The sequence below is a fragment of the Cherax quadricarinatus genome, chromosome 1, assembly GCF_038502225.1.
Source record: "Cherax quadricarinatus isolate ZL_2023a chromosome 1, ASM3850222v1, whole genome shotgun sequence".
NCBI classification, from domain to species: Eukaryota; Metazoa; Arthropoda; class Malacostraca; order Decapoda; family Parastacidae; genus Cherax; species Cherax quadricarinatus.
The window spans coordinates 19,987,958-20,009,263 of record NC_091292.1 but is presented as its reverse complement, the minus strand read 5'-3'; the positions used below and the strand labels follow the sequence as shown (position 1 = coordinate 20,009,263).

Here is a 21,306-nt window from a genome sequence, read left to right as displayed (position 1 = left end):
TTAATTTCTTGTATAGTAACATTCCTATATGTATCATATTAACCTGACTTTCTCTATTTAATATTCATGTAAATAACTCTATTGTCATTCTTTTATTGTAATTGATTTTCACGCAGTTACTGAGTTATTTTACTTCTGTTGTATCTTATAACTGGGCTGCTGATAACTTTTTATAACAATGAGTCAATGACTTTTTTGGGTTATCCTGGGTAATTTACACAGTTACTATGTATGATAATTATAATCACCTAAAACTTGTAACACCTGAATTAATAAACCAGGTTGCACTAGTTAACACCTGAATTAATAAACCAGGTTGCACTAGGTAACACCTGAGTTAATAAACCAGGTTACACTAGGTAACACCTGAGTTAATAAACCAGGTTGCACTAGTTAACACCTGAATTAATAAACCAGGTTGCACTAGTTAACACCTGAATTAATAAACCAGGTTACATCAGGTAACACCTGAGTTAATAAACCAGGTTACACTAGGTAACACCTGAGTTAATAAACCAGGTTACACTAGGTAACACCTGAGTTAATAAACCAGGTTACACTAGGTAACACTTGAGTTAATAAAACCTTACTTAAATAAAACAGGGATAAAACAGTTCAAGAAAACAAGGACGTCAGATAAACCAGGTTTAAACTGAGTAAATTATCACATCAGATAAACGTCGGATTGTTTTTCCAGGCAGAGGATAGGTATATTACGGGCATAATTAAAGATATTAAATTAACCACTATCGTAATTTTATCTTCATTGTCTCATGCATCCACCAAGGATGGTGTACCTGAGCTGCTGCTCACCGCAAATATACTAAGAGTATTTCAATCTCTATTTTCGGGATTAAGGTTATCTTGACTAGTGGTGAACAGTGACATGCAGCTTTAATGACCCTCGTGTAATATATTGGGTTTAAACCCCATTAACCAACCAGTCAACCTGCTTTTACCATGCTACGAACTTTAAAAAGAAATATTCCACACTCCGTAAATCTGAGGAATTAAACAGTATTTCTTTATATAAACTTCGGCAAATTGTTTTTATAACTCTCAAGACACTGATCAGGGGAGATACATCTGTGAATAACTAAACTCCACTTAACATCAAAGACTGGCCAAGAGTGACACTTTCCTATACATAACTAGACTCCACTATACATCACAGTCTGGTCTCTCTTGGCACACATCTGTCACCGTGGCTGCCAGGACCGGGGCCACACCTGATAAATGGTGACGTGGGGTAAAAAAAATACTTTTAAAGGTTGATTCTAGCCAGAGAAAAACATTGGAGTCGATCTGCCAGATGATACGTAGGGATTGGGGTACCGGATGGGAGGTGATGAAGTGCCGGATGGGAGGTCAAGTGCCGGATGGGAGGAGGTCAAGTGCGGGATGGGAGGCCATGTGCTAGATTGGAGGCAATGAAATGCCGATAAGTGATGGAGGTGCCAGATAGGAGGTAGAGGTGCTAGATGAGAGATGGTGGAGTGCCGGATGGGAGGTGTCGGGGAGAGGAAGAAACGACCTATGACTCGAGTCGTGGTACGGACGAGACAGGTGACCAACCACTTTTGATTTTTACTTGATAATGGTTTATATTTTACGTCACATTGCAAATTATATGGTTAGCACACAGCACTGCCAGCACTCGCACACATGTATACATGAAAAGTGTCTACATGCATATTTATGTGGTAGGTGTGGTTAGTTCAATATCTTTATTATGCACCCCATAGCCATCCTGTGGGCGGTAGTCAAAAGATTAGAGGTACATAATGAGTCCAGGGACGGTAGGTGTGGGTATACTGTTTTTGCGGTAGAAGGTTGCTGTTTAGTTGCCTCGTGGGAGCAGTGTGGGTGCGCAGGTGACCTCGATGCCTGGTTTGTGATAAGTGGTGATGAAGGTAAAATTTACTTCATACCCTCACCTCTCCGGCATTTCTTTAACAATGGCAGTCAAATGCATGATAGCCCTAATGAACCTTCAAGAGAGTATGCCTTCATGGATCACGACTTTGGGACGTCAACTAGTAGTTTAAAGACAATCCGAAAAGAACTTTTACTGATCTTTATTAACGTGAGACAGCGAGAGATTGAAACCAGTCAGCGAATCATTCAGTCATGCAGGAAGAGCATGACTGAATGATTCGCTAAGGTGCAGCCCCCTTTCCCCTCAAGGGAGGTTACTTCATGCTGTACATGAATGGTATACAATACCGACATGATGGAAATTAGACACGTGCAACATCTGAGTATTTTTATTATAGTTCTACTGTCCTCCATTCATGTCATTGAATTTGTATTGATAAAGCCACTGGATGGCGAGACGTCTACAATAAAGATACCCAGATGTTGCATGTATCTATTTTTTACTTGATGCTGGTGAGGGACTCGAGAAAAAAGGAAATTAAACGTGTCCTTCCCTTCAGTTATCGAACCTAATAGTGTCTAGGTCCCCCAGGCACTGTATAAACCCAACGTGTTTACAGCTTCCCAGTAATTATAAAAATAATAGTGTGGCACTTTCGACAAAATCAGGAGACTCCTTGAGGTAACTACTGCCCGGTGTCTGCCGGGCTACAGGTACCTCAGGGAGTTTGTTCAACCAGTTAAAATAAACCTAACTAAAAATATACCTTGTCAGGGGAACTACTGTCATACCCTAAGTCACTGTCCTTGAATATAAAAATAATGGATACAGAGACAACTTTCAAATATTCAAGAAATGTCATTAGCATATTACCAGTAATTCTAGAAAAATACCGTGACTTTACTTATTGTAAATAAATCATAGTGACTTAACTGGCCTAACTAGATCCAGGTTATTACTAGCTTCAGGTTATTACTAGCTTCAGGTTATTACTAGCTTCAGGTTATTACTTATAACCTGAAACAAGCTCCGTTGCAATGTTTTTGTGACTGAATTCGTGACTTAGATCAATTATTTCATCACTTCTAACTGTAAACACTTTATAAATTTGTAAATAGTTCATTATGAATGTATCTTAATTTGTCCTCAAAATGTAGGTAGAGACACGTGTATACAGATCCCGACATTTATTAAATTAAACGTTTCGCCACGAGTGGCGAAAATATCCAGTACTGTTTATAAGTGTCCTGTCCCACACTTGGGCGGTATCACCACACCATTTACAACCAGCTAACAAAATATTTTGGTCCAGCTCCTGGACCCATCATGTGGCTCTCCAATATTTCGACTACGCTCACTTGATAGTTACAGAGTGCATAATAAAGCTATCGAACTACAAAAAAAAAAGAACTTCTGGAAAGTTATTATAATTACTTTTACTAGATACACGAAAACCTTTTACTCAAACTTGAATTAACAGGTACTGGAGTTTCATGTCCAGGACTGGAGTGCTTTCAGACAAAGAGTATGACTTGCCATTACTTAACATAAAAAAAAATGTTTTCACAGTGGACATGAGGGCACACCGATAACAGCGGCACCTCAGGCTGTATTATATATTATGTAGAATTCCTATGAATGCAAATAATGTGTGTAATTGTTATTGCGGCCCCTCTCCTCTGTTTTCCCTGGCTTTTGCGTCCCGTTGTCTAAACTCGCGATGTTGCTGCTTATCTTCCATATTTCGATGTGTGTGTGTGTGTTTTCTCTTATTGGTCGTTTCAGGTGTCGAGCCTCGTCTCCTGGCTTGCCTCTCAACTTGCCACTTGGCGATTCACTCTTACCCTTGTGGACCCTATCGTACCTTCTCTTAAAACTATGTATGGAGCCTTCTCCACAACTTCTTCATCGAGACCACTCCATGTCCCAACCTCTCTTGAGACTGAAGAAATACTTTATGACATCCCTGTGGCCATTAATTAAACATTTTTGGTTCAGATTTGGCCTTTGTTTATTTGTTAATTTATTAGTTTAATAGCTTTTTGATGCACCCCCATTCCCATGGTGTTGTCAGTAGTCAAAATATTACAGAGTGGCTAAGGTATTTGCTGAACTCCTTTTTCCTATTGCTTTACCCCTTCTGCAGTAAAAGTTCTGTTCCATGTTCCATTCTTCTGTCGCTCTGTGAGTCATCTCCTTTTTCTTGCCGTTAGACTTACTCCACTTCTACGACTGCCACTCCTTTACTACTGCTACTACTTCCAACACTAATATTACTACGACTACTATTGCCTCCCTGCACTCCCCTTTCTGTCTCTTATGCCACTAAAACTGCTTCCCCTACTTCCTGCTACTACTTCTACTATCAATATTACTTCTACCACTACTTCTCCACTTCTTTCTTCCTCTCTCTGTCCCGTCTCTGTCCCCCTCGTCTATATATATATATACTGGCTCCCTCACTCTCGTGCGTTAGTGTGACTTGTGTATGGTCCAAATCGGACGAAACGTCATAAGTTTCTGTCTCCTATGTGTGGGTTATCTTTGTGTTGTTCCAGCCACGGTATTGTGGTATTGTGTTTTGTTTTGAGTACTCGCCTACTAGCAAGGGCCGAGTCTAAGCTCCAAGACTACCTATTAGTCTGCCATTTGCCTGCTTTACTCCTAGCCTGGTAAGCCCCCATTCTGAGCCTGCTTCCACTATTTCGTTGTCCAGGTCATTCCACTTTCTAACATCCCTGTGACTCGCATGTCTTTAACCTCCATCTGCGCCTTCGAGTACCCAGTTTTCCACCTCTCGAACAGTCTATCCCTTTCCACCCCTGCTAACTCTTGAGTATTTTGCATGTCATTATCGTGTTTCCCCTGGCCCTTCTATCTTCTCATGTCGTCAGATTTAGTTCTTCTAGTTTATCTTCATAGCTCATATCTCTTAGTTTTGGTACCAGTCTCGTCGCAAGCCTCCGCCATTTCTCCAGTTTTGTTTTATCAGGTGTGGGTTCCTTGCTGTTATGGCACACTCCAAGATGGTCTTCATATTCATCTTTTATGTAGGATCGTGAACGATTCGTGTGTACTCACCTAGATGTGGTTGCAGGGGTCGATTCACACCTCCTGGCCCCGCCTCTTCACTGAGAGAGAGAGAGAGAGAGAGAGAGAGAGAGAACCATGTGATAATCTTGTCATCCTAGTCAAACTATTAACTGATCCTGGCAAGATTAGTGAGTTAATATGCTGGTCAAAGAGGATTCAACTTTGTGCTGGTCACTCAGTCTGTACATGAGCTCCATTTATTTATTTTAATTCATTAAAAAACTAGTAAACCGATTGGGGTAGTAAAGCTCCTCTTGCTGTGCTTGGTGAGACACCACACTAGCATAAGCTACCGTGTGTGATATTAATTTAGTCTGTTGCTCAGTTTTATTCCTAGTCATCCTGGATGTTATGGTCACTCATGGAAGGAGCAGCGGGTGCGCGCCCCACTCAGACTTTATTTACTAATGGTCTGGTGACTAAAGCTCTCGCTTCACACGGTGGGTGTCCGGGTTCGATTCCCGGCGTGGGTAGAAACATTGGATGTGTTTCCTTACACCGGTTATATATGTTCACCCATCAGTAAAATAGGTACTTGTAGAAATAAAGATATTATTATTATTATTATTATTATTATTATTATTATTACGTTGGTATACAAAACTGTACAATAAAATTTTAATTTTAAAAATATACACGCATCATTTGATGTCCGAATCAATAAATTAACTACGCTGATTAAGAATCAATAAATTAACTACGCTGATTAAGAATCAATAAATTAACTACGCTGATTAAGAATCAATAAATTAACTACGCTGATTAAGAATCAATAAATTAACTACGCTGATTAAGAATCAATAAATTAACTACGCTGATTAAGAATCAATAAATTAACTACACTGATTAAGAATCAATAAATTAACTACACTGATTAAGAATGTAAACGCGACTGTTACGTAGCACATCACATTTGCTTGAAAAATTATATAGTTTTAGAGATTAGAGATTCAATCAGCGGCCTTAACCAAAAATGTTCACACCCAAAGTCCAATATAAAAGTAATGTCAAAAAAATATTTATAAATATATTAGCCACATATATAACTGCAAGAAGCCCCTGTCACGTGCCTTTAGCATTGTATGGAGAGGGAGCATGGACACAGGGGTCATCCCACACTCACTAAAAACAACAGACATAGCCCCACTCTACAAAAGTGGCAGTAAAGCAATTGCAAAGAACTACAGACCGATAGCACTATGACAAGGTCCTGGATGTTACAGAGGATAAACAAAATACAGATGTAGTATACATAGACTTTGCAAAAGCTTTCAACAAGTGTGACCATGGTGTAATAGCGTACAAAATGCGGGATAAAGGAATAACGGGAAAAGTTGGTAGATGGATCTATAACTTCAAAGCAAATAGAACACAAAGAGTAATAGTAAAAAGAGTAAAGTCCGAGACAGCTACGGTGAAAAGCTCTGTTCCACAATGCACAGCACTCGCTCCCATCGTATTTCTCATCTTCATATCGGACATAGAAATGTAAGCCATAGCTCCGTATCTCCCTATGCGGATGACACCTGAATTGCCATGACAATGAACGCCATCGAAGACACCGCAAGACTCCAAGCGGACATCAACCAAATCTTCAAATGGCCCGCTCACAACAATTTGAAGTTCAATGAAGAGAAATTTCAACTACTCAGATATGGAAAACTTGAGGAAATTAAAACTACATCAGGGTATACGACAAATTCTAACCATACAAAAGGGCGAAAAAGTAATGTAAAGGACCTGGGAGTGATAATGTCAGAGGATCTCACCTTCAAAGACCACAACAATGTATCTACCGCATCGGCTGGAAAATGATAGGATGGATAATGAGAACCTTCAAAACTAGGGACGTCAAGCCCATGATGATTCTCTATAAATCGCTTCTTCTCTCTAGACTGGAATGCTGCTGTACACTAACTGTCCCTTTCAAGGCTGGCGAAATTGCTAACCTGGAGAGTGTACAAAGAACTTTCACGGCACACATAATTACGAGAAGGTACCTAAATTACTAGGAACGGTTAAAGTCCCTTGATTTGTATTCCCTGGAACGCAGGCGAGATACATGATAATATACACTAGGAAAATCCTAGAGGGATTAGTACCAAACTTACACACGAAAATCACTCCCTATGAAAGCAAAAGACTCGGCAGGAGATGCAGCATTCCCCCAATGACAAGCAGGAGCACCGCGAGTACACTGAGAGACAACTCAACAAGTGTAAGGAGCCCAAGACTGTTCAACTGCCTTCTAGCATACATAAGGGGGATTACCAACAGACCCATGGCTGTCTTCAAGAAGGCGCTGGACAGGTACCTGAAGTTAGCGCCTGATCAGCCGGACTGTAGTTCGTAAGTAGGTTTACATGCGGCCAGCAGTAACAGCCTGATTGATCAGATCCTGATCCACCACGAGGCCTGGTCTCAGACCGGGCCGCGGGGGCGTTGACCCCCGAAACCCTTTCCAGGTATAGATACATACAAATATGCAAAGAATGTAATAGTATCGGTAAATAACACAAACATTTCAATTTTTGATAAATTAGACACATGTGCAACTTGTCGGTTCTCTGAACCATTTAACTACAATTCAGTTTTTCTAGAACGGCTGTGTTGTCTGTGATCTGTAGACCGTAGCTGACTGGTCTCACACCAACTGTCAGCAAAAATCAGCAAGCACTGCATGACTTCATTAACCTATGTAGCGCAGTTTCACTGCTACAACATCTTGATGGAATCTTTCTCCATGATCGTGACTCACGTCACATAAGTTGTTGAGGAAAAAAAGATAAATATGACAGAACTTAATGCAGTTGAGTGACATGAAGCTGAGTCGAGGGTAACCTTGGAGTAATTGATCTTCCATTACCTTGAAACTATATTACATGTCAGTGGAACACAAAATGTGATTTACAAGTGATTAACAACTGTAAATACAACTGCGGGTTTATTTCTTAACTTTCAAGCTAAAACAAAATATAAATTATGTCATCTGTGCATGTAAACACAAAATTTTTATCTTCAGTTTGATTTACAAGTGATTAACCTAAGATTTCTTAACTTTCAAGCTAAAACAAAATATAAATTATGTCATCTGTACGCAATTTTTATCTTGTTTTACTCCTAAGATGATGAAGCATATTTTTTTTTTTATCCACACACTGCTCTGGAAATTTGGAAATTAAAAGCCTCCCTCGTCCCACTAATAGAATAAGAGATCAAACAGAATATTTAAGACAGCTCATTCGGGATTCTTATTCTTCCGTTCAGTGCATTAATCACGCTAAGTGAGCCTTTCTCTCCGCTTCATTTTTCAATCATAACTAGGTTTATTCAAGTTATCGTTTTTTCCTCGTGGCTCAAGTCTGTCCTCGTGGATCAAGTCTGTCCTCGTGGATCAAGTCTGTCCTCGTGGATCAAGTCTGTCCTCGTGGATCAAGTCTGTCCTCGTGGCTCAAGTCTGTCCTCGTGGATCAAGTCTGTCCTCGTGGATCAAGTCTGTCCTTGTGGCTCAAGTCTGTCCTCGTGGCTCAAGTCTGTCCTCGTGGATCAAGTCTTTCCACGAAGCTAATGCTTTTAACTCTATGACCAAACTTTTGGCAAACCTCTGTGCATCTGTAAGTTTCTTTAGATGTTTGACTTGTCGGGACCTTCCTGCTGGCACTCACTGTGTAGTGTTAGTCTTCTTGGGCAACAAGCCGACCAGCGGATGTAAAGAATATGTAAAGCAGAGCAAGACTACATTTTTTAAACTACGTCTCGATCGAGAGCAATAAAGTTCAGTCCTGGGAGAAACATCGTCTAAAATAGTCTTGCTCTGCAAAACACATCTTTATTCCTAGCGATAATCTTACGTGTGCCGTGCGCAGCGCAGCGAATTCTGACTTTCTCCAATATTACGTTGTCCAATGGTATGAAGGTTGGGTGTGCCTGAGGGAGCAGATTTGGAATGATATGCATCTCAAGGCTACATTTTTTTTGTTAATCCTGTAGTTATGTCTTTTCAAGATGGTAATTTCTCTTACCTCCCATACCCGCCTCTCATCCTTGCTAGTAGTAAACTGACAGCGCCTTCCTTAACCATTATTTTCTTGTTTGTTAAAGGCTTATTATAGGTTTTCATCCAGCGCTGTTTGATCCTCTCGGATTCGATCCCCACTACGGTTGGAAACATTAGGACGTGTTTTCTTAGACACCTGCTGTTCATGTTCACTTATCAGTAAAATAGGTACCTGGGTGTTAGCCGATTGGTGTGGGTCGCATCCTAGTGACAACACTGACCTAATTTGCCCGTAATGCTCTGCATAAGGGGCTTTCTATATTACACTGATGTCAGCTTGGTTTACTTGGAGTGAGTTCCGGGGGTCAACGCCCCCGCGGCCCAGTCTGTGACCAGACCTCATGGTGGATCAGAGCCTGATCAACCAGGCTGTTACTGCTGGCTGCACGCAATCCAACGTACGAGCCACAGCCAGGCTGGTCAGGTACCGACTTTAGGTGCTTGTCCAGTGCCTACTTGAAGACAGCCAGAGGTCTATTGGTAATCCCCCTTATGTATGCTGGGAGGCAGTTGAACAGTCTCGGACTCCTGACACTTACAGTATTGTCTCTTAACGTGCTAGTGCTTTTCTTTATACCTTGTGCATGGACTTGTAGAAATAAGTATTATTATTATTATTTTCCCTAGCAGAAAACATACACACAGGACCCTGCACACTGTGTACGTTAGGCCCATAGTGGAATATGCAGCGCCAGTTTGGAACCCTCACCTAGCCAGGCATGTAAGGAAAGTAGAGAATGTGCAAAGGTTTGCAACAAGACTAGTCCCGGAGCTAAGAGGTATGTCCTACGAGGAGAGGTTAAGGGAAATCGACCTGACGACAATGGAAGACAGGAGAGTTAGGGGGTATATGATAACGACATATAAAATACTGAGAGGTATAGACAAGGTGGACAGAGACAGAATGTTCCAGAGATGGGACACAGCAGCAAGGGGTCACAGTTGGAAGCTGAAGGGAGCAGTCGGCCAAAAAATTGTAGCTCTTTTGTTTACCGTCCGATTTCCTCCAGTTTTAGTGCACAAGAATGTTTTCACCCTTGAAAATATTTATCAAAAATATTCCTCAAACAACAACTGAGAAAAGACTGAAAAAGGACTGATTTACTGAAATGCCCTTGTGGCCAAATTTATTCCTATATGGAACTACATAAGGTTGTTTGGACACTTGGTGCCGAGAGAACAATGCTTATGGAAAATTTTCTAGGGTGTTTACCTGTATGTACCTCAACATTATATACATACCAGTAATCTCATTGGGAGACAATCATATTGTTTACCGTAGTCACCCCGTGTAGACATGTGAGAAAACTTAACCACCCCTGGTCGCACCAAGTGGTCCCCTCGACCTCACAATCTTATCCATATCTATCCGAGACCAGTATGGATTGGGTAGCACCCACAAGTACGGTGCTACTAATTAATTGTGGACTGTATAGATTATATTAGTTTAACTGAATGAAGGGGGGGGGGTAGGACACACCTGGATACATCCGTCAAGGAAAACATTTGTACATAATCCCACTACTTACCAGATGTTCTCTGGTGGTCACTTGATGTAGCTGGATCACTCGTAACCTATCTAATTATAACATACCACTACTGGCCAGTCTAAGGTTGCTATAACTAGAAGGGTTACTTAACTGTGGGTGATTGATATTCCTCATTTCTTGATTCACCATCTCATTTTCGATGTCCTGCTACACCGACACGATTCTCATTCCAGCAGGACGAGGTATCCGCTGGTTTGTCCTGCTTTAGACGTCGTGACTCAAGGAGTTTCCCTTTCCTCGTCTCGTTAACAACGAGGTCTAACGTGTTCACTCGGAGCAAACGACTTATTTCACTTCACATATTCTCTTAACTTAGCGTTATTATCATTAATTACATTACAATTCACAAGCCGATTTAACGTCTCATAACTATTATACAAACTAGAGGTCACTCCATTAAGATCTGAGACCGATGAGTGCTGATTAATCCAAGGGTAATTTTCCCCAGGACACAGTCCATTGTGACGCGTCAGTCACCCGCTCTTTATCACATTTTTACCACTCTATTACTGTGGTCCCGTAAATCCCGTTCCCTCACTCTCCACCAGGAACAATTACGACACTTCTTATTATGAGATGAGGCCTATATTAATCCTTAGGCCACCGTGAACGTCAATTTCGTGGTTCCATGTTTTCTCAGCTTCCTCACCACCATTCAAAACCATACGCGCCTCCCCCTCCCGCACATCCGCGCATGCGCAAAGGGAACTCTTGGTTCTACTCTTATTTTCAAATACATTTTTGACCCATATAGACACATTAAACACCTATTAGGCACTATAGTTTCGGAAAATTAAAAAATTTTCCACACTGCGGCCGGGCGGAGGTCGTTGCTAGACGACTTACATAATGTGGAGTACAATTTTTTCCATCTTCACTGGCCACCCATATTTATTGAACTCTCAAAATGGACTAATTGGTGTTCCATTCTCTCAGGGGCATAAGCCTATGCTCCCTGGATTAAGTTATTGGGCATACTGGAATTTTGAGACTTTACCAATAACAAGTCTCTCAGTATCCCAAGTCAGCCCCAGCACATTACTGCATATAGGCACCAACTCCATGGCCATCTATATTTATGGATCCCTCAAAATGGACTAATTGGTGTTCCATTCTCTCAGGGGCATAAGCCTATGCTCCCTGGATTAAGTTATTGGGCATACTGGAATTTTGAGACTTTACCAATAACAAGTCTCTCAGTATCCCAAGTCAGCCCCAGCACATTACTGCATATAGGCACCAACTCCATGGCCATCTATATTTATGGATCCCTCAAAATGGACTAATTAGTGTTCCATTCTCTCAGGGGCATAAGCCTATGCTCCCTGGATTAATTTATTGGACATACTGGAATTTTGAGACTTTAACAATAACAAGTCTCTCAGTATCCCAAGTCAGTCCCAGCACATTTCTTCATTATTTCATTAACCCCTTCACATATCCTCATTAGTTCCTCTTCAGTTGACGTCACACCCGGAAATTGTCCACATAAGATTATTTACCCAATTACTTCGCTCAGTGGACCGCCTGTGCATTTAAGGTGTGCATTTATCGTCGCCTGAAGTAAGAACAATTTATTATTTAACTGCTTATTAATTATATCATTATAAGCAGTCAACAATTTTGGTGTCTTGCTCAGTTCGCAGAGCTGGGCCCTTTAACTGTCCATACGCCATCCTATAATTAGTAGGTAATTCTGGACGGTCAAGCTTCCACGGAAGTCGCACCCAGTAATGTCCAGATTCACATTTAACATCCTTCAGGTATTGTTCCTGAGTAAAGGAATCATTTGGACTTTCCTCATTTACATTAATCCCTATGCTGTCCAGCTCCCACAAATTAGACTGGTTCAACATCATTCTCGATAGAAGAATACTTGTACTGGGTTGACCTTTCATGAGTAAGACACCGTGACCGTATTCACTACTTCCTCTAGTCATTATTACTAGGCGGTAGTCTGCCATATATTACATGGCCCGTACCAGTGTTGAGGAGAGTGACGCCGTATGGTTTTGGATTTATGCCCTTTATCCTGAATTTTTACATCCAACACCGTCAAGGCTACCTCAGCTAGGCCATCATTATTGCCATTAGCTGCAACCTTTACATCAGTCACTGTAGTGTCAGGGTTATTAACATTATCATTATTGTCACCATTATTATAAGAATCACATACAACCCTGCACATAACTGTATGGTGCTTTCCCTTGTTGCATTGATAGCAACTGTTCAATTTGGTATGACAATCCTTTACATTATGATTGTCTAGACATCTGATAAATCTGTCAAGTTCTTTCATTCTTTCCACTTTAATGTCCCATGAATTACAGGCATTACAATTTTTAGTGAAATGAGTACCCTGGCAGAAGAGGCAGTCTCTCTTTTCCTTGCCTGACCTCTTATTAACCGGGTTACACTTACCGAGGTACTTATTCCTCTTACCTTGATGTGAGGAACCACTATTACTGATTCCTGACTTGATATGTGCCTATTTAACTCTTAACTATGATTATTACCACTGGGATTAATTTTCCCTTTTGAGACTTGACAGATACTTCAGAGTCATTATGTGTTATATCCTTAGAACTGTTTGGCTGACTGGTCTGCAATTGAACAATTAATTCCTGCCGACCTAGTCTGATTTCCTCCAGACCGTACTATGGAGGTTTTGGCAAACACACCCTTTGCATTAATAGGTTGATCAACTGCCTGGCTTACACCCTTTAATTTATTCAAAGCCTTACTTTTACAAGACAGTTTTTCTTCCAATTCGTAATGTTGATTAATTAAAACATTCATTTCCATTCTATCTGCACAATTCTCTAGCAGATCTCTTTCACAGTCTTTAAACCACAATTTGTACCAATCAAATCTACTCTCTAAAGCATCTAAATATAACTTTAATTCATTAGGGTTCACGGTTCTTTGATTCACTAAATCAAATGCCTTCGTCACATGGCTTTTAATAGCCTGTAATGATGCTTTCATTACTCTAAAATTCACGGACTTGTCAGCCACATTAACTCCATTAGATCCAGTCATGGTTAGAGAATTATTAATCACTGATTATACAACTTAAGTAGGCGCCTTATAAGAGTAATTCTTGCACTTTACTCTTGTATAAATCCTAGCCACACATGTGCTAGCAATTAATTGGGCTAATTGTCATCCATCACTGTCTTCTGGACAATCTTCCTTTGTCAATCAGTCTAATTATTAAGTGTCTATTCATTAAGTCTTTCACGAAGCTAATGCTTTTAACTCTATGACCAAACTTTTGGCAAACCTCTGTGCATCTGTAAGTTTCTTTAGATGTTTGACTTGTCGGGACCTTCCTGCTGGCACTCACTGTGTAGTGTTAGTCTTCTTGGGCAACAAGCCGACCAGCGGATGTAAAGAATATGTAAAGCAGAGCAAGACTACATTTTTTAAACTACGTCTCGATCGAGAGCAATAAAGTTCAGTCCTGGGAGAAACATCGTCTAAAATAGTCTTGCTCTGCAAAACACATCTTTATTCCTAGCGATAATCTTACGTGTGCCGTGCGCAGCGCAGCGAATTCTGACTTTCTCCAATATTACGTTGTCCAATGGTATGAAGGTTGGGTGTGCCTGAGGGAGCAGATTTGGAATGATATGCATCTCAAGGCTACATTTTTTTTGTTAATCCTGTAGTTATGTCTTTTCAAGATGGTAATTTCTCTTACCTCCCATACCCGCCTCTCATCCTTGCTAGTAGTAAACTGACAGCGCCTTCCTTAACCATTATTTTCTTGTTTGTTAAAGGCTTATTATAGGTTTTCATCCAGCGCTGTTTGATCCTCTCGGATTCGATCCCCACTACGGTTGGAAACATTAGGACGTGTTTTCTTAAGACACCTGCTGTTCATGTTCACTTATCAGTAAAATAGGTACCTGGGTGTTAGCCGATTGGTGTGGGTCGCATCCTAGTGACAACACTGACCTAATTTGCCCGTAATGCACTGCATAAGGGGCTTTCTATATTACACTGATGTCAGCTTGGTTTACTTGGAGTGAGTTCCGGGGGTCAACGCCCCCGCGGCCCAGTCTGTGACCAGACCTCATGGTGGATCAGAGCCTGATCAACCAGGCTGTTACTGCTGGCTGCACGCAATCCAACGTACGAGCCACAGCCAGGCTGGTCAGGTACCGACTTTAGGTGCTTGTCCAGTGCCTACTTGAAGATTTCCACAATGCTAATATGAATTTAATTCATGACCTTGCCTCTAAATAACTTATCTTTATTTCACAAAAAAAAATAAAGTTTGTTAGTTCTTGGAATGTTGCAAAAAATCTGCCCTTTACTCCCACATAAATCCCAAAGTATTTGGAATATTTCCAAAAATTGCACGATATAAAATAGAGAAATCATTATTCTACAATTTCTGTGAATATTATTCCATTTAACTAAGTAATAAAGGAAGAATTTTGGCCATTAGGTGAATAAGTTACTTCCGCCGGCCGCCCCGCCGTCTCGATTTTTTTTTTTTTCGCGAAAATCGCGTTTGTTTGGGTGTATTTCTAGTAAACTGATGTTCTAGTGCAGTTATCCTCTTCAAAACACGGTTTTCTCTTACTCAGAGACCAAAGAATACGACATGAGAGGATTCACTCATTTATATCGAAATATTCTCGATGGTCTCTCGCCATATTATGGCTTATTTTATTCAGTCTAGAGTATATAACATTTTTTGTATGTTATTTATAGTACTTATTATATCATATTAGATCAATTCTGATAGATAAATAAGCCGTAGAGTTGATATATAAGCTGATATAAGGGTAATAATGAAGTGATTTCTTCTGGCACTCTCTGGAGCGGGAACACTGCCGAGCGTTCCCTTATGGTTCCTGGTTGGCTCTAAGTCTACGGATAAGCTCCGCCTACTGTTGTATGATGCCAAATAGTCAGTTTATATTAGAAAGAATAATGCAAGAAAAAGAGATAAAAAACAAGGAAAAAATTCCAAAAAATATATGGGCTGTGAGCAGACTCGCTACCCACATCGCCGTCACCATACCTGATATAAATGACTATAATTTCTTGTAGAAACGTCGTAGAACATTCATTCTGGTACCATTGTGTTGCCAGAGAGTTAAGCTATTTTTCGGTATAAATAACTCAATTTCCATAATTTTTCGATTTTTTTGAGAGCGCGCGGAAAATTGCCTGACTGCCTCCTGAAGACTCCGATGAACCACAGGGATGTTAGGAACTATTTCTTCAGTCACAGAATTGTCAGGAAGTGGAATAGCCTGGGTAGTGATGTAGCGGAGGCAGGATCCATACATAGCTTTAAGAAGAGGTATGATAAAGCTCACGGAGCGGGAAGTGACCGAGTAGCGACCAGTTGAAGAGGTGGGGGCCAGGAGCTGTGACTCGACACTCGCAACCACAACTATGTGAATACAACTAGGTGAATACACACACACACACAGTTGAAGACTCAGACTAGTCACAATGATGTTAGGAAGTATTTCTTCAGTTATAGAGTTGTCAGGAAGTGGAATAGCCTGGGTAGTGATGTAGCGGAAGCAGGATCCATACATAGCTTTAAGAAGAGGTATGATAAAGCTCACGGAGCGGGAAGAGTGACCGAGTAGCGGCCAGTTGAAGAGGTGGGGGCCAGGAGCTGTGACTCGACCCCCGCAACCACAACTATGTGAATACACACACACACAGCTGAAGACTCAGACTAGTCACAAGGATGTTAGGAAGTATTTCTTCAGTTATAGAGTTGTCAGGAAGTGGAATAGTCTATCAAGTGATGTAGTGGAGGCAGGAACCATACATAGCTTTAAGACGAGGTATGACAAAGCTCAGGGAGCAGAGAGAGGACCTAGTAGCAATCAGTGAAGAGGCGGGACCAGGAGCTGAGTCTCGATCCCTGCAACCACAATTAGGTGAGTACACACACACACAGATGAATCACAGGGATGCTATGAAGTATTTCTTCAGTCACAGAGTTGTTAGGGAGTGGAATAGTCTGGGAAGTGATGTAGTGGAGGCAGGATCCATACATAGCTGTAAGAAGAGGTATGATGAAGCTCATGGAGCAGGAAGAGTGACCCAGTAGCGGCCAGTGAAGAGGCGGGGCCAGGAGCTATGACTCGACCTCTGCATATAACTACCTTAATGTTTAAAAACAATAATAGTTTGGTACTAACTTACTTAAGTGAGACACCTTGATGCCAGTGAGGGGCTCTTGATTCAAGGAATTGGAGAAGCATTTTCTCCCTTGTTAAATTTAATTAGATATACGTACACATAAGTACAATTATCGCACAGTAGTCATGGAAACATTATTATTATTATTATTATTACAAGGACCCCACTGAAAATAAGTCACCTTGACTTTTTTGGGTTACCCTAAGCGATCTTTACATATGCTGCTATGTATGATAATTTATGTAACTGTCTTTGTGTACATGTACCCGAATTATTATTAATGGGGTCGAACCTGGTTGCTTCCCTCTCCCCCAGACGTCGTATGACCCATACAGGTATAGAGGCGCCTCCTGTGAACGTAATAATAATCCACTAGCATAGTGGTAATGTTTCTGACCTGCGTGTGGAGGGACACGGAGCTGAGAGCCCGTGGCAGCGTACGTTGTGGCCGGACACGGACTGACTGTCCTTCAGCTGGCAGTGGCTAGCTAGCCGCCAGACACCGACCTTTTTTTTCTTGTTGAACAGCATTTGATACACCAGCAGTGTGCTGCTGTCCTATTCAATATGATAGTTACAGTGAGGGGGGAGGAGGTTGTGTCCATTACGCAGGATGAGGCTCATACCAGGTGTTGAAATCTGGGTGGTATGAGGGTGGTACCTGGATATTGGTGAAGGGCTCTTGGCTCAAGGATTTGGAGCTACCCTTTCCTTTGGATCACTCCTGATTAGCTTTCATCTCCTAGAAACTATGTGACTCTTACGTTTCTCCTTGAATATAAGAAGGGTTTTAATATGTGATTATTATTTATTGTATTCAATGGGAAGCGCTAAATCTGTAGAGGAAAGGGGGATCACATAGCACCCAGGAATGGAAGATAATTAAGTTTGAATCAGTGAAATGAACTTTTCGCCATATACTCCAGTTTCACTCTCTCTTTCCCTTTCTCCACTGCAAAAAAAAAAAAAAGTGAGGTACACTAAGAAAATGTAAGGGAAACATCAAGGGATACACCTGGTTAATGCTATATTACAGCAACATGACATTCACTAGTGCAGGAGCATTCACACTTTTGTAAGTAACCCTGTCTATTCCAAATTATGACTTGCTCATCCCCATCACCTTTGTCACTCATATTTAATCTTTACAACGCATCATGACACAAACCCATTATCTTTACTACACAAACGTTGTATGTTTACGGCTGTACTTAAGAATAATCACGCATATTTCAAACTGCCAGTGTAGTGTTATGACATCTTACGGATATGAATGATGATATGTTAATATAAGATATGTTAATGTAAGATATATATTGTTTCTTACTATGGTAAGAAGCAATATATATGCTTTCAGAAGAAAAAAACTGGTTCCGCATAATTATGTCGTGGCAAAGGGCATCAGTGCCCTCAAGCCTCGCTTAGATAAGCCAGGATATTCTTCCATGACTTGTGCTCGTATATCCACGAGTGGTTTTCGTTTGAATTGTATTGATAGTCCCCCGTCAATCATAACCCCATTGGTTGTTCCTGTTCGTGAAATGGCTGATGTGAGACTGGAAAAAAAAAGCTTCCAATGTATTGCGTATCCAGGTATGAGATTGGTCCCTCGGGGTTAAATATCTCCGCAGCTGCTTCCTCAGTTGCTAGGCATGATCAGTGATCTTTCACGTCCTCATTAAAGATAACTTCAATTCTTTCTAGGAATTCTTGTATCGCTGGAAGGCACTGGAGGGAATTTGTATTTACACAGCTTTACCAGAATGCTCTGGACAATGAGGCGATGACCCCTTGAAGATATAAATTCAAATTCAAGGTCAAAAAACAAAAAAACAATCTTGCCACATAGGTCAGTTTTTTTTTTTAACTAGTTCTGTACATATTGGCAAGAAGACAAGTAGAACTAGTCGCCCAAAAATAATTGGTGAACTTCGCATCCCAATTCAAATGGTTGTCAAAGCTTTGTCGCATGACAACCAGTGCACTTCATCGTGAAAAAATTTATTCATGTTTTCTGCTCGTTTCGTTGACCAGAGTTGTAAAAATCAATGGAAGTTGCGGACGAGCTTTGATTTAGTTTACCATTTTCACCCAAGCACTGGCAGACTCGGCTGGCAGGTGTCTAGCTGCAAGGTCTCCGTGAAGGCTGAAGTGTACTCAGGAATGTGATGAATCAACTTAACTGATGCAGGATTTAAGTGAGGACAGTCTCAATAGTGGCAACTAAATCATCATTAAATTTTTGTGTGCCAATGGGCTCGTAATTCTTATACCATTGATCCAAGTGGTTAATAAAATTATCTCTTTGTTCTGGGTTGTGAATAAGTTTCCTCCTTTTGAATTTAGCTTCTTGATTGTCGGAGATGTGATCAAGATTGACAGTTGAGAGTCTAGGGAAATGATCAGATAGAAGATCATCAACTATGACAGAGTCATGCATCGTATATGATGTATTAAATCCAAGGCACAGATCTGGTATGCCACCATATATGTGAGTAGGCTCAGTAGTGCCCATAATTCGAACATTATCATGCTCATTTAGCAATTTCACTAGTTTAGTTCCATTGGTGTTCGTTACAGACCCACCAGTATTCTTATGTCTCGCATTGAAATCTCCAAGAATGAGGATAGGTTCACTATTGATGCGATCTGGTAAAGCATCAGGTCGAAGCTGGTTCGCTGGGGCATAGAGATTAAAAATGTTTATGGAAAAATCGCCTGCATATACTTTTTCACCATGATACTTCATGTTTACTCGACTCTGCAGGGCAAGGAGTGAATGTGGCGCGTTCTTTCTGACATACATCACACAACAGTTGGTTGTCCTTAAGTTATAAGCTGCATATCCAGGCAACTTTGGTGGAGATGCTGCATCTTTCAGTCTACATTCCTGCAAACAGATGACATCAATATTCTTGGTTGCACTAATATGATGTAAGTCAGGCAACCGCTTCCTGATGGAAGCAATGTTCCATGAAAAGATTTGTAATGTATCCATTGTAGTGAGTTATTACAATCTCTTGCTCATAAGATGGTAAGACTATTATGCTTTGGCTACAGTGTGCAGGCACTTAAGAGCAAATAGCATAGTTTGTACGTCTTTATCTTCAGAACCTTTTTCTCTAAGCATTTTTCGGCATCTTGGCAGCCAGATCCAAGGCAACCTTTGAACCAAAGTAGAAACTTTCTTTGGGGATTTTTCTGCGATCTGTCTCAAAGCGTGTAACAAATTTAGCTAAAACTGTTGACACAGACATCCCGAGATATTAACTCAGGCACGCCAGTGGCTCGTGCAAAAAAAAATCCACAAGATTTTGTTATGTAATACCTAACAGTACAAGGCAAGTCAACTTACTTGATTGCTGGAGGAGCTACACTTCCTTACTCTGGGTACCTCAGAAATGACGGGCGTCGGTGTTGTCCATCGCCACAATCTCCCAGCAAACGTTCTCAGTCCAAGCTTCAGCAGAAAAATTGGCCAATAATGCTGACAAACGTAGATCCAGTTCGCTGGGGTCTGTCTGGATACTAATAAATATCCCCGGTGTTTGAGGAAGCTTCGTTGTCCTAGTAGTTTCCTCTGCCCAAATAAGTTATGCCAGTTTCCTGGCTACTCAATTAACACGTCCGCCCTCGTTGACTTGTGATTCGTAACTGAACTAGCTAGTGTCTTCTAACTGATTTAGTTTGAATTTGAAACGCTAGCTATCTAATACTACTATATTAGAGTTAATCCTACCTATTTTAGATCCTAAACTGTATTAATAATTTCTACGGTCATTTCTACTTTGTGTAATTACGTAAATCTTCCTAGAAGGACAAATATTATGTACAAATGTTATGTAAGTGGATATATTAAGGGCTCTGAAAACTCAAACTATGTAACGTTTCGTAGAATATTTTGGTAGCCCAAAATAAATTCCACACTTTAACCTGTTCAAATAGCATCAGTTTTGTTCTGAATGCCTTGACATGCGTGAATAGATCACAAATCAAATTTGTTTCACCTTCCAACTTCAGATTCAATTGATTCAAACAACTGATTCAACAACCAAGCCATCGAACTGCTCTATAATAAGGCAAGTCAACGAACTCGGAATCAGTTTCTTTCAGAAAATCGCGAAAAATGGCGATAATTAAACCCGTGAGATCGAATGAAATTCATTGTTGAAACAACAGGTTTCAGAACGCAAGACATGTCCACATATTTTACGCATAAAGATTGCTGATGGATAACGCATTGCAGAAACATAGGCTTTGAGAATCCTCTAGAACATAAGAACATAAGAAACATAAGAAAGGAGGAACACTGCAGGAGGCCTGCTGGCCCATACTAGGCAGGTCCTTTACAATTCATCCCACAAGCTTTTGTGATTCGTCTAACCAAACCTTTCTTCACCCCACACATGCTCTTCCCTCCATCATTGCAGTTTATTCCACTCCAGGTTATATTCCAATACAGTTTTTTGCAGTACTCTGAAGATGTCTTCTCCGGTTCCTGTGCTATGCATTGTGTTAATTTCTCGTGACATTAAATT

The 21,306-nt window shown here is 40.7% G+C and overlaps 1 protein-coding gene across 2 annotated transcripts in view; it reads right to left on the bottom strand.

Moving 5' to 3' along the window:
• Positions 1-20,233, bottom strand: part of LOC128690794 (cytochrome P450 2U1) — a 29,519-nt gene extending 9,286 nt beyond the window's left edge. Inside the window, exon 1 of one of the 2 annotated variants that reach the window (XM_070101779.1) lies at positions 20,124-20,233. The gene's annotated coding sequence lies outside the window, so the exon portion shown is untranslated. Of the gene's footprint in view, positions 1-17,165; positions 17,231-20,123 lie in introns of those variants that run through there. The other variant, XM_070101724.1, reaches the window with a different exon arrangement.
• Positions 20,234-21,306: the final 1,073 nt, after the last annotated feature.